This window comes from Colossoma macropomum, unplaced genomic scaffold (assembly GCF_904425465.1).
Source record: "Colossoma macropomum unplaced genomic scaffold, Colossoma_macropomum, whole genome shotgun sequence".
In the NCBI taxonomy this organism is placed as follows: domain Eukaryota; kingdom Metazoa; phylum Chordata; class Actinopteri; order Characiformes; family Serrasalmidae; genus Colossoma; species Colossoma macropomum.
Window position 1 is genome coordinate 21,230,131 of NW_023494789.1, and position 11,138 is coordinate 21,241,268.

The 11,138-nt window shown below is 38.7% G+C and overlaps 1 pseudogene; it reads left to right on the top strand.

Annotated features, from left to right (window-relative positions):
- The first annotated feature begins 9,702 nt into the window (after positions 1-9,702).
- On the top strand, positions 9,703-10,719 carry LOC118807448 (annotated as a pseudogene).
- The last annotated feature ends 419 nt before the right edge of the window (positions 10,720-11,138 follow it).

Sequence of the window (11,138 nt, forward strand, 5' to 3'; positions counted from 1 at the left end):
ATTTAACTCCTCCGCTAATATCTTGTCAAGATCATTTAGGTATGTTAGTGAGAGGGCATTCGGCTCACTCGCAAAGATGATCCTATCCATGTTTTACCCACACAGTTGACGCTGTCTGACAAATTTACGTATTAATCATGCTTTTAGGATTTTTATGACTGGATTATCAGACTGACCCCCCCCCCCCCCCGCTGTTTTTGACTTTTGCCCTTTTGCCTTTGCCCGCCTTATGTTTGTCTTTTTGTGTTGCTTGCCTTTGCTGGATTTGACCTTTGCCTGTTTTTGGACCACGATTTTGGATTACGACTCTAACATTAAAGCCTCACTCTTTTTTTTTTTATTCTGCCTCGTTACATTAATAAAATATTCTAGTACACACACTAGTGGTCCTCAGGCCAACACTCAAGGCCTGTGAGCCATAGTGGGCAAGCGATGTCACTTTGCTAACAATGAAAAAGAAACAATACACACAAAGGCAGCTTTGTCAATTTTCTTAAACAGCATACATTAAACTTACAAGCAGGATTACTGATGAACTGAATTCTGAGTTAAAGAACTGATAAAATAATTAAAGCGGTTACGGGAAGGACTTTAAAGCAATTTCGAAGGGACTTAATCACTGGCGGTCACTGGCAATATACCAAGAGCAGATCCATCAAATTCAGCCTGCTATTCTGCATTCCGCTTCAACTTATTATCAGCTTATTAGTTGGATCAGGTGTGTTTGTGACATGGAAATCACCAAGACATGTGGGCCAGGGGTCCTCCAGAACCAGAGTTTGGAAGCTATGGCTTACATTATCTAGAAATATCAGGACATCAGTTGAGAGAATTTGGCTTCTAGTGGACATCAGTGAGAAGAAACCTCTGTTCTAAAATAAGTAAATGATTGTTGAGAACTGGTAAAAAGGAGCTGCTAAAAGGACCCAAATTTGATCTATGTAACACATAAGAAGAAGAACCTTCTGCTTCCAAAAAGTCAGTTTACTCAAGATTTATTAATATATCTATATTAATACAGATTTATTTAACAACAAGTAGTGATAGCAGCTTTACAGTAAATCCTGATCCAAGCTCCAAATGAGCAAACATAGAGAGGAACCAAGACTCAAAAGAGGAACCCATCCATCTCTGGCTGACACTGGATAGCAAAACAATAACACTACAAGAGCAATATGAATAATTCGACAACTGATATACAATAGTGAACAGTGAATAACGAAAAGAAATGAGCCTGTAATTGGACAGAGGTATTTAGATTAACCAGTGATTACCAATGACTATTGACCTATCAGAATAACTATCAGAGAACTAGGTCTATAAAAACCAGGGACTACTGCTAGAAGCATATCACAATTAAAATGAGAGTTAAATCCATGAACACCAATGACTGCTGTTAGAAACCTCTCATTATGATATCTATGAATGTGTGAAGAAGTGTATTGTGAGGCAAATAAAACAATATCAGTGATTGTACAGTTGAGTCTGTGGATATTCACTTGCATGTACAAGCTGTTTAGAGCTGAAGGGTTAACAAGGGGACAGATGGAATGTTTACTGCGAGGGAAAAACTTGTATTAAATATATGAAAACAATGCACACTTGTGGTGGCAGAGTGAGTGTTGTGGTTTGTGGTTTGGAGCCGATTCGCTGCTTCAAACCCCCACTCACTTCCTCGTACCACTCTTAGCATCTCTCTTCGCACTGATCTGTGCCTTTATCACAGATCACTCCGCACGCAAGCTGGAAAAGCATGCTGATAGCCTGAGCTAGATAAAAGAAAGAAAACACAGGCCAGATTTCGATAGAAGACTCCAACTACGTACTGACAATCTTAGTAACATTCAAAAATGCCATCTGGCTTGTCAGGCATCATTTGCCAGATTCATTTCTCTTATCATTTGTCCTGAACAGCCTCAGTCTGTTGTGGTGTTCTTTTCTAAACCAGAATGTCTTCTGTTTTTTTCATGTGTGTATTTTTTTTGCATTCATAGAGATAAAGAATTGTTAGCTGAGGAAAAAGCAAGGAAAAGAACAAACATTTACATGAGTGGAGGTAGTAGACAGTGTAAGCCTGTTGTGCAATATGCATTGCAAATTTCGAGGCTTCACAAGTGGGGACTGAATGGTGTGACAAACATATATAACTTTCATTCTGAGGAACTTGATTTCCCTTTAGGAAAATGACTTTGAGCCACAGAGACACTGAGATGCTGACCACAGCTATAAAACGAGCAGAGGTGCAATGCGTTGTACTGAAATAATGATTCCAATGGAAGCATAATACAGACGTCTGGTTCCTATCACCACAACTGTAAACAATTGTTTGAGTTTCTGTAGAATGGCACATTTCATATCAAACCACTCTAAATGATTTTGTTTACATCTTGATGACTTAATTATGCTAAATAAATGAAATTTTAAAAAATCAGTGAAACCCCCCCTTTAAAAACATTTAACTAATTGTACGTAGTTTCTATCCGTGACCATGAGGGCAAAAACTAAACCTGAGGCTGCTCCAGGCCTCCTGTAACATGGCACCTCTTTTCTTTTTTCCTGTTTCCCTTCTCTGTCAGGTTAGACTTGAAAACCGGATGCTAAGTTTCAAGTGGCAAATAGATTCTGCATAGTACACTCACCAGCTTCTTTATTAGAAATATTGGCCTTGTAGGTTCATCCATCCATCCATCCATCATCTAAACCGCTTATCCTTCTGGGTCGCGGTGGGGTGCTGGAGCCTATCCCAGCTGTCATTGGGCGGAAGGCAGGATACAGGCCTTGTAGGTTCAGTGTTACTGATACAGTTAGAGACTGTAGCCCTTGCTGTAGAGGATTTAGCTGTGCTCTAGCCCATTATCAGTGGTCAGTAGCAGGATATTTTTGAATGGTGGACCTCTTGTTAACCTAGCAGTGAAACCCCAGCAACCCCACAGTGCCTGATACACTCATACCAGGACCAAGTCAGTGTCACTGCTGTGTTGAGAATGGTCCGCTACTCAAATAATATCTGGTCAACAGGGGTCCTGCAGTCAGAAACTAATCCATGGTGCATATAGAGGGTGACAGACAAATGTGGATGGCAACAGATGGACTACAGTCTGTAATTGTTTGCCTACATAGCATGCTGCCATCTATAAAGTTTTAAAATCTTCTTAGTGGGTGGAGGTTAAATGGCTGCTTGTGGAGAAGCAGTATGAACAGCAGTGAGCAGTACAGAGATCAACTACAAACACAGCTGTCTACTGCCCCCTACTGCACAATTTCAAAAATAAGTAGAAATCTCTAGCAGAATCAAGCAGAAGCCTTAAAAGACCCACATCCTACATTCTCTTGGATGTTAATTTTTCCTCTGAGGTCCTTTCATGACATTTGTATGGACAGATGTAATTTTTTTTTTCATGGCCATTTCCCACCTCTATCCCTTAGAATGTGCCTTTAAGACTGATATATGTTAATGACCTTTGTTGTGATTGGCTGTTCTGTGCTATGCCTCAGTCAGAAAGCAGTCTGACACATTCTTTAAAACTTCTGTGTTTTGTATGGAAGCATATCAGTATCAAAATTACAATGAAAGTGTAATATATTTGTTTGCATTAAAATTTCCCACTCGTATATGCAATATTGAGCTTAAAATGAAAATTCTAATTCAGTCTTGTGGTTTTAATTTACCATGTGGTATGCTAGTATTGACCTTTCTTTTACACAAAGATGTAGATGCTTACATTAGCTATGAGTAGCTTCATTTAAATTAAAATATATGCATACTTAGGCTTAATGTGATTATGCAATAATTGTGCCAAATCAGTGCCTTTACATTGCATTATCAAAGAAAACCCCAAGCTAGAAAGATGGCAAAATTCAAATGTAAATGAGGAAACAGTGCCTCTCCTCTTAACAATTACGTATTCCCACCTACTGAGCTCATTCTGTGTCAAAATGCCTTTGAAAATGCCTTCGACCAGATTACTTTTTCATTTTCATGGTCTTTCAAACCTCTCAATCATTGCCATTTTACATTTTAATTTTAATACTGATATGCTTCCAAAGTTTTGTATTTTCTTAGTTAAAATAAGTTAATACAATCATTATAGAGAACACACTTCAGCACACTTGCATTATTGCTGTTTGTTTGCTGAATGTAACATATTGGAAAAAATAAAACATTAAATGTGGCTTGTGCAAAAGTCAGTGTACATTTTATATTGTATGTTTTTACTTACCAAATAAATAGAAATGTGCAATAAGATGTGTAGAAAAGCCTATAGTTAAGTTTGTTCTCTGCAGAGGATGTGTGTGGACTTATTTTCACTTAAGAAATCAACAAAACATGTAATTTGACCAAGGGGTGCTAAAACTTTTGCATATGAGCAAACACATTGATATTCATGACATCATAAAAACAATATATTTAAAATTGTCTGTTTTCTCAGCATAGTTTCCATATATAGATTGTAATGGCTGGGAGTGAACAGCACTTTTTGAAGCTTTAACAATGTTTACATAATTCAAAGTGTTTTATTTTAAAAAAATGAGGCAACATCCATTTTCCATGAAATGGGTCCTTTTATGGTCTTCATTTGACTTTACTATTTTATTCCGAGGACCATGCCTGTGTGTAGGGGATCATTTTTATCTCTAAGTACAGATCCCTAAAGAACTCGCTTGTTTGTTTCTGGTGGTGAAATAGTTGGTGATAGATGACAGAAAACAAGTTAATAAGTTTTTCTTTTGAAACATGGATGAATCAGAGTCAAACATTCATTACTATTTAGTCAAACATGCAATTGTATTTATCATTTAAAACCATGAAAACAAAGTGACAGTCAGTAATGTCTGAATTAAATAACCATGACTGAAAGACCTTGTAAACAGTAAATTAACAGCAAGAGTCAGTAGTACTTCTGTCATTTTAACTAAAATAAAATCAAGATAACGCAAGTGAAAAGAAGTGGCTATAACCTCAGAAGAGAAAATGAATTACAATTTTCATACAACAATGATATACTGTAGACAAACGTACTGACTGATTTTTTTATAGTGGTGACAAATATAGCCATTTTATTTACTATCCAAAATCTACAAGTGACAGAGTTTTTATATGTAATGTTGATAATGCTAAATTTGTAGAAAAAAATTGCAGAAAAAAATTGCAGAAAAAAATCTATGGGTACCATTTTGCCTTGCAACACTGTACATGTACCTATCTGGTACATGAATACAGGAATATTATTGTATCAATAATACAATACATAAAAATACAATGCATTATTATGAAACTATTACAGAGCACTATTGAAATCTTACAGTTTCTTATATTACAACAAATCTTGTTTGTAAAGGGCACAATGTCAAAGCATTATTAATGATATAACTCAGCGTTACTAGTCTTGTCTGCAAAAGGCTGGTGTGACTGTGGGTTTTCATTTGAATAAAGCAGAAGCAAACCTGATTCCACTTGTTTAAACATCTTTGTTGTAATGAAAACCTGCAGCTACAAGAGCACTTTTTGGATAAGACTGTATACCGTGATCTAATGCAGCTATTTCTTACATGTTCTGTACGCAGAGCATCTGTAGTGGCTGGATTTTTCTCGTCTACATGGTTCCCATTGTAGTCCCACAATGTTTATGAAAGCAATAAGTCAGGAGAAGTCATGAGTTACAGTCATTTTACCACAGTTGTTAGGCAAGATGTGAATCAGAGTACCTAGTCCCCCTTAACCCCTTAAAATCCTATTCTTATTACATATTGGGGATTATTATTCAGTAACGACAGGGACTTCTATGCAAACTGGTTGAGCTATTATTGGGTTATAGAAGTGTGAAATAAAACTTTGGGCCTGCTGGTGTGCCCTGGCCATGTAAGGGGTTAACTGTGGTAAAATCACTCTAACGCTTGGCTTCAGATGGCTTATTGGTCTTATAAACTGGCGACCATATGCACATATTTAAAAATTTAAGGTCATAAAATGCTTTTACAAGTCTTATATATTGTTCAGTATTGTTTTTTTTACTAAGATTACGCCTTAGGACAGGGTTGAAAAGACTAAAGAATATTTAGCTGACAGTGGTCCTGTGGTCAATGTCTGAACACTTATGAAGGGTTCTATCATCACTTCATTGGCTGCCTGTTAAATTCCGTATTGATTACAAAATTCTATTATTGATGTATAAAGCCCTACATGGGCTCGCTCCTGAGTACCTGCAAGACCTCATTTCCCATTACGAGCCACCTTGATTACTCAGATCACAGAGTGCTGGCTTTTTAATAGTTCCCAGAATTCAGAAGGCTTCATCTGGGGGAAGAGCCTTTTCTTATAAAGCCCCCAAACTCTGGAATGATCTTCCAGAAAATGTTCGGGACTCAGACTCAGTCACAATCTTCAAATCTAGGCTGAAAACTCACTTGTTTAGTTTAGCTTTTGGTAGCTAATGTTTCCCCTTGGATAAAGGCAGCAGATCCAGGGGTCCATGGACGCAGGGAATTATTGTAAACTGAGACGCTGCTGCTGTTGTCCCGCCGCTCGCACGCGATCACTCAGGTTTGTGGACGGTGGAGCGGAGGGATGCCAGATTGTCTCAGGGTGCTCCCGTATCTGTGTGTCCTTTTGGTTCTCTCCTTTTAGTTAAGCTGTTGTAGTCAGATCTGCTGGAGTCATTAGCCACACTCTGAAAATGTTTTACATATTATTATACATACACCCATACAGAACAAAACTAACTCCATTTCCCTACCTTTCTTCTGAGAAAAGGACTGCCCACCTGTCCGGCCGGACACTGCTGGATGATTGTCTGTAGAGCTCTCCGGCTACCCGCTTCAGACCAGTTGCCCACACCCCAGTCACCGCCACCTGGCTGCCCACTCTACACTGAAGTGGACTCCTAACTATTACTACTACTACTACTATTAATATTAGTAGTATAATAATTTTGGAGGTAGTTTGACCAGAGGAAGATGGGTCCCCCCTTGTGAGCCTTGGTTCCTCCCAAGGTTTCTTCCTCAGCTCTGAGGGAGTTTTTCCTTGCCACTGTCGCCACTGGCTTGCTCACCTGGAGGATTTACATTTCATGTTGAAACTTTGTCCTAAATGGATTTCTGTGAAGCTGCTTTGTGACAACATCAGTTGTAAAAAGCGCTATACAAATAAATTTGACTTGACTTGACTTGACTTGACTAGAGGACGGCAGAACTGATAAAGTTCAAAACACTGAAGACCATGTAAGGACTGGGTAATCTCAAAATGCATATCCATGTTTTTTTTCAACCTGTTGGAATAAAATAGACTATAGTGCAGGGGTTCCCAATCCCAGTCCTGAGGACCCCACACTATGCACAGTTTTTGCCTTTCCTCATCTAGTGCACCTGATTCAACTCATTAGCTAGTTAACAAGCTCCTTGTGCCAGGTCAGTTGTGTAGAGCAGGAACAACGTAGCATTTTAAAAGTCAGAGATGTTTTGGACTACATCATACGTCTTTACTTATTAATGTCTTGCATGCACACACTCAAAAAGAAAGTTTGGCTTGGTGTTTAGATTGCAAGTGCAAAATCAACATTATACTGATGAAGATATGTTGACGACAGTAGATCATTTACTTACATCCTCAGAAGTCGCACTTGCAATCATCAGATTCAGCTGCTTGGGGAAGGGGTCCAAAGCACAATCAAAGTTACAAACTATTGTTCTGTTTGCTGCGTGCAATTACACATTTCCACCACAGAGGTCTCCAAATTCCCAATTCTTACACAGTGTTACTTTAAGGTCTTGAAAAGTTGTTAAAAAGCACTGAATTTGATTTTGTGCATCAATTGGTGGAATATCCACTTTTTGTCATGTTTTGCATTCTCCTCATTTAAACAAACAGAAAGGAACAATTCCTTCAAAAACATTAGTTGCTAAACATCACAACATGTACAACACCATTTCCAGAAAAGTTGGGACGCTGTGCAGAATGTAAATAAAAACAGAATGCAATAATATACAAATCATGCAAACCATATTTTTTTTAAAGAAAAATGCTTCAAAGGCAACATATCAAATGTTGAAATTGAGAAATTTAATTGTTTTTGAAAAATATATGCCCATTATGAATTTGATACCAACAACACGTTCCAAAAAAGTTGGAACAGGGGCAAGTTTACCATTGTGTTTCATCACCTCTTCTTTTAACAACACTCTGTAAGGGAACTAGGAACTTTGGGAACTGAGGAGACCAATTACTGTAGTTTTGAAAGTGAAATGTTTTCCCATTCTCTGAATCTTTTAATGATATTATGTGCTGTAGATGATGAAAAGTAAAAGTTCTTTGCTATTTTATGTTGAGAAACGTTATTCTTGAATTGTTGCACTATTTGATCGTGCAGTTTTTCACAGTGGTGAACCATCCTCATCTTTACTTCTGAAAGACTCAGCCTCTCTGGGATGCTTTTTTATACCCAGTCATGTTACTGACCTGTTGCCAATTAACCACCAGGTGTTTCTTTTAGCATTGCACAACTTTACCAGCCTTTTGTTGCCCCCGTCCCAACTATTTTTTTGGAAAGTGTTGTTGGTATCAAATTCAAAATGAGCATATATTTTTAGAAAACATTACAATTTCTCAGTTTCAACATTTGATATGTTGTCTTTGTACTATTTTCAATGAAATATAGGGTTTAAATGATTTGCACATCATTGCACTTTGTTTTTTATTTACATTTTGCACAACATCCCAACATTTTTCAAAATGGGCTTGTATTTGTGTGTGTGAAAGTACAACTGCAAGTGGAATTCTTTTGGAATGTTAAACTGATGTTTTTGAAAAAAATTTGACAATTTAATCTGAATGTTCACAGGAACACTTGTCATGTATAATCACATGAAAGTCAGATTGACATCATCTCTGGTAAACATGTCTGATGCAATGTAAATGATTTGCAGCAATAATAGGAAATAACCTATCTGAGCAGGAAAACCACCAGTGTAATAAAAGACGTTCTGGCCTTGTTCACTCTGTCACTCAAAGCTGGAGGAAGCAATGGAAGGTAGGCTGAGTGTTTTCAACCATAGGTCTTTAACGTTAATTTAAAAAAATTCTAGTATATTCAACTGAAACTGAGTGATTTCAAGAGTGTAGACACTTCAGTAGACACTGGAGGTCAGGAGAGTTATAAGTAGAGTAAACATACTGAATATTGGGTGCATCAATGCATTATGAGGTGTCTATTCAACTTCACTGATTTGGTACGCACTGATTTTTAAGCCAAATAAAATTCTCTGACTGTTCAAGTGTCAAAAGTTGTTACCACATATTTTTAAAAACAGTGCTGAAATGTACAAAATAAAATCAAAGTCAGTTGAATCACAATGAAAATTTAAACTGTTTCTTTAAGAATTGTAATTGTAAACATATCAAATCATTGTGAGGTCAGAGATTTACAGCTGTACTTTATATCAAAACAAAATTACCATCATAACCCTTTTAAAATGCATATATACCGCATGACCTCTACACACAATTAAATAAATATTTTAAAAAATAATTTAAAAAATTATTTAAAAAATAAATTATTTTTCTGAACAGGCCTTAGGCATTCAGTTTCAAGTAAGGAGCTCTCTGACCTTCTTAAGGATATTTATGAAGAGCTCAACATCACTGACGATAACACCTCCTTGATGCTGGATCACGCCCTGCGCTGCGAAGCCCAGCAATTTTCCCTAGCGATGCACATCTTTTTCTGCATCTTCTACCTGCTGATCTTCTTGGTGGCCATCCCCGGTAACCTGGTGGTGGGTTTGGTGGTGAGCTCCAGCCGGCATAAGCTTAGCCCGTCGGACCTGTTCCTCTTCCACCTGGCCCTGGCTTACCTGATGCTGGCCTTGACGCTGCCTGTGTCAGCCGTGTCCATCTTGCAAGGCTGGGTTTTTGGGAATGCTGCCTGCAAGCTGGTGAGCATGGCTCTGGAAGTTAACTTCTACACCAGCATCCTTTTGTTGGTCTGTATTAGTGCTGACCATTACATGTTGGTTGTGCATGCTGCCACGGAGGGCAGAGGCAGGAACCGAGGCCACTGGCCCCCTGGCTGTATCGCCTGTGTTTGTGTCTGGATGCTGGGGTTGCTGCTATCAATCCCTGCGGCCATTACAATGAAGGCTACAGTCTAGAAGACGCCAGTACCAAAACACAGTGTGGAGAACGCTACTCCACCGCTAGATCCTCTGAGTGGTGGTTAGCCACACGCATGCTCCGTCACTTGCTGGGCTTCTTGCTTCCCCTGGGTGCCATGGTGGACTTCTACAGCATTACCATAGCCCGGCTGGTACAGACCCGTGGGTTTCGCAAGCAGAAGGCCATGCGGGTCATCATCGCTGTGGTGACAGCCTTTTTGCTCTGCTGGTGCCCCTACCACCTTGCCATGATTGTGGACACACTGGTGAGGGCTAAGTTGGTGGAGTCAGGCTGCCAGAGGAAAAGCAAGACTGACAAGGCTCTCCTCGCCACCCAGAGCCTGGGCTTGCTCAACTGCTGCATCAACCCTGTTCTGTATTTGTTCAACTCTGTTCTTCGTCGGAGAGAAGTTCAAAAGGAACCTGGCGAGGCTGCTAAGCAAAAGAGGTGTGCTGGAGAGAGAGTCGACGTCCAGGTTGAGCAGGTTAACCTCCACCACCTCACAAGATGCTAACAGTGCTCTCATGTGTCTGCCCCTACGATACTACGCAAAGAAAGCAAGGGCTCAGTAACATCTATTGTCAAATTTACATAAAATTCCCCTTAAAATTGTAATCAATCATCTAAGACATGTTTGGTGTCTGATGTTTGCCTCTTTAGTTCTGTGCTGGAGCTACAAGGCTAAAGTAACTATTTATTACAGCTAACGTTACCATATTAGCATAGTGCAAACTGCAGTGTCACACAATTGTCTCAAACTGTGCAAAATTGTCAAAATTTCTGCATAATTAAATGGTTTAGATATAAACAAAGCCATTCAGAGTGGTTTGATGTGAAATGCACTATTGTAGAGAATTGTTCACATGTGGTGGTCAGAGGAACCAGATGTTTGAAGAGTTTACTGCCTCTAAAAGCTCCCACATAAAATGTATTACATGAAATGGTTACAAATAGTGTGCCTAATAATTGACACACTGTTTTATGAAAATTC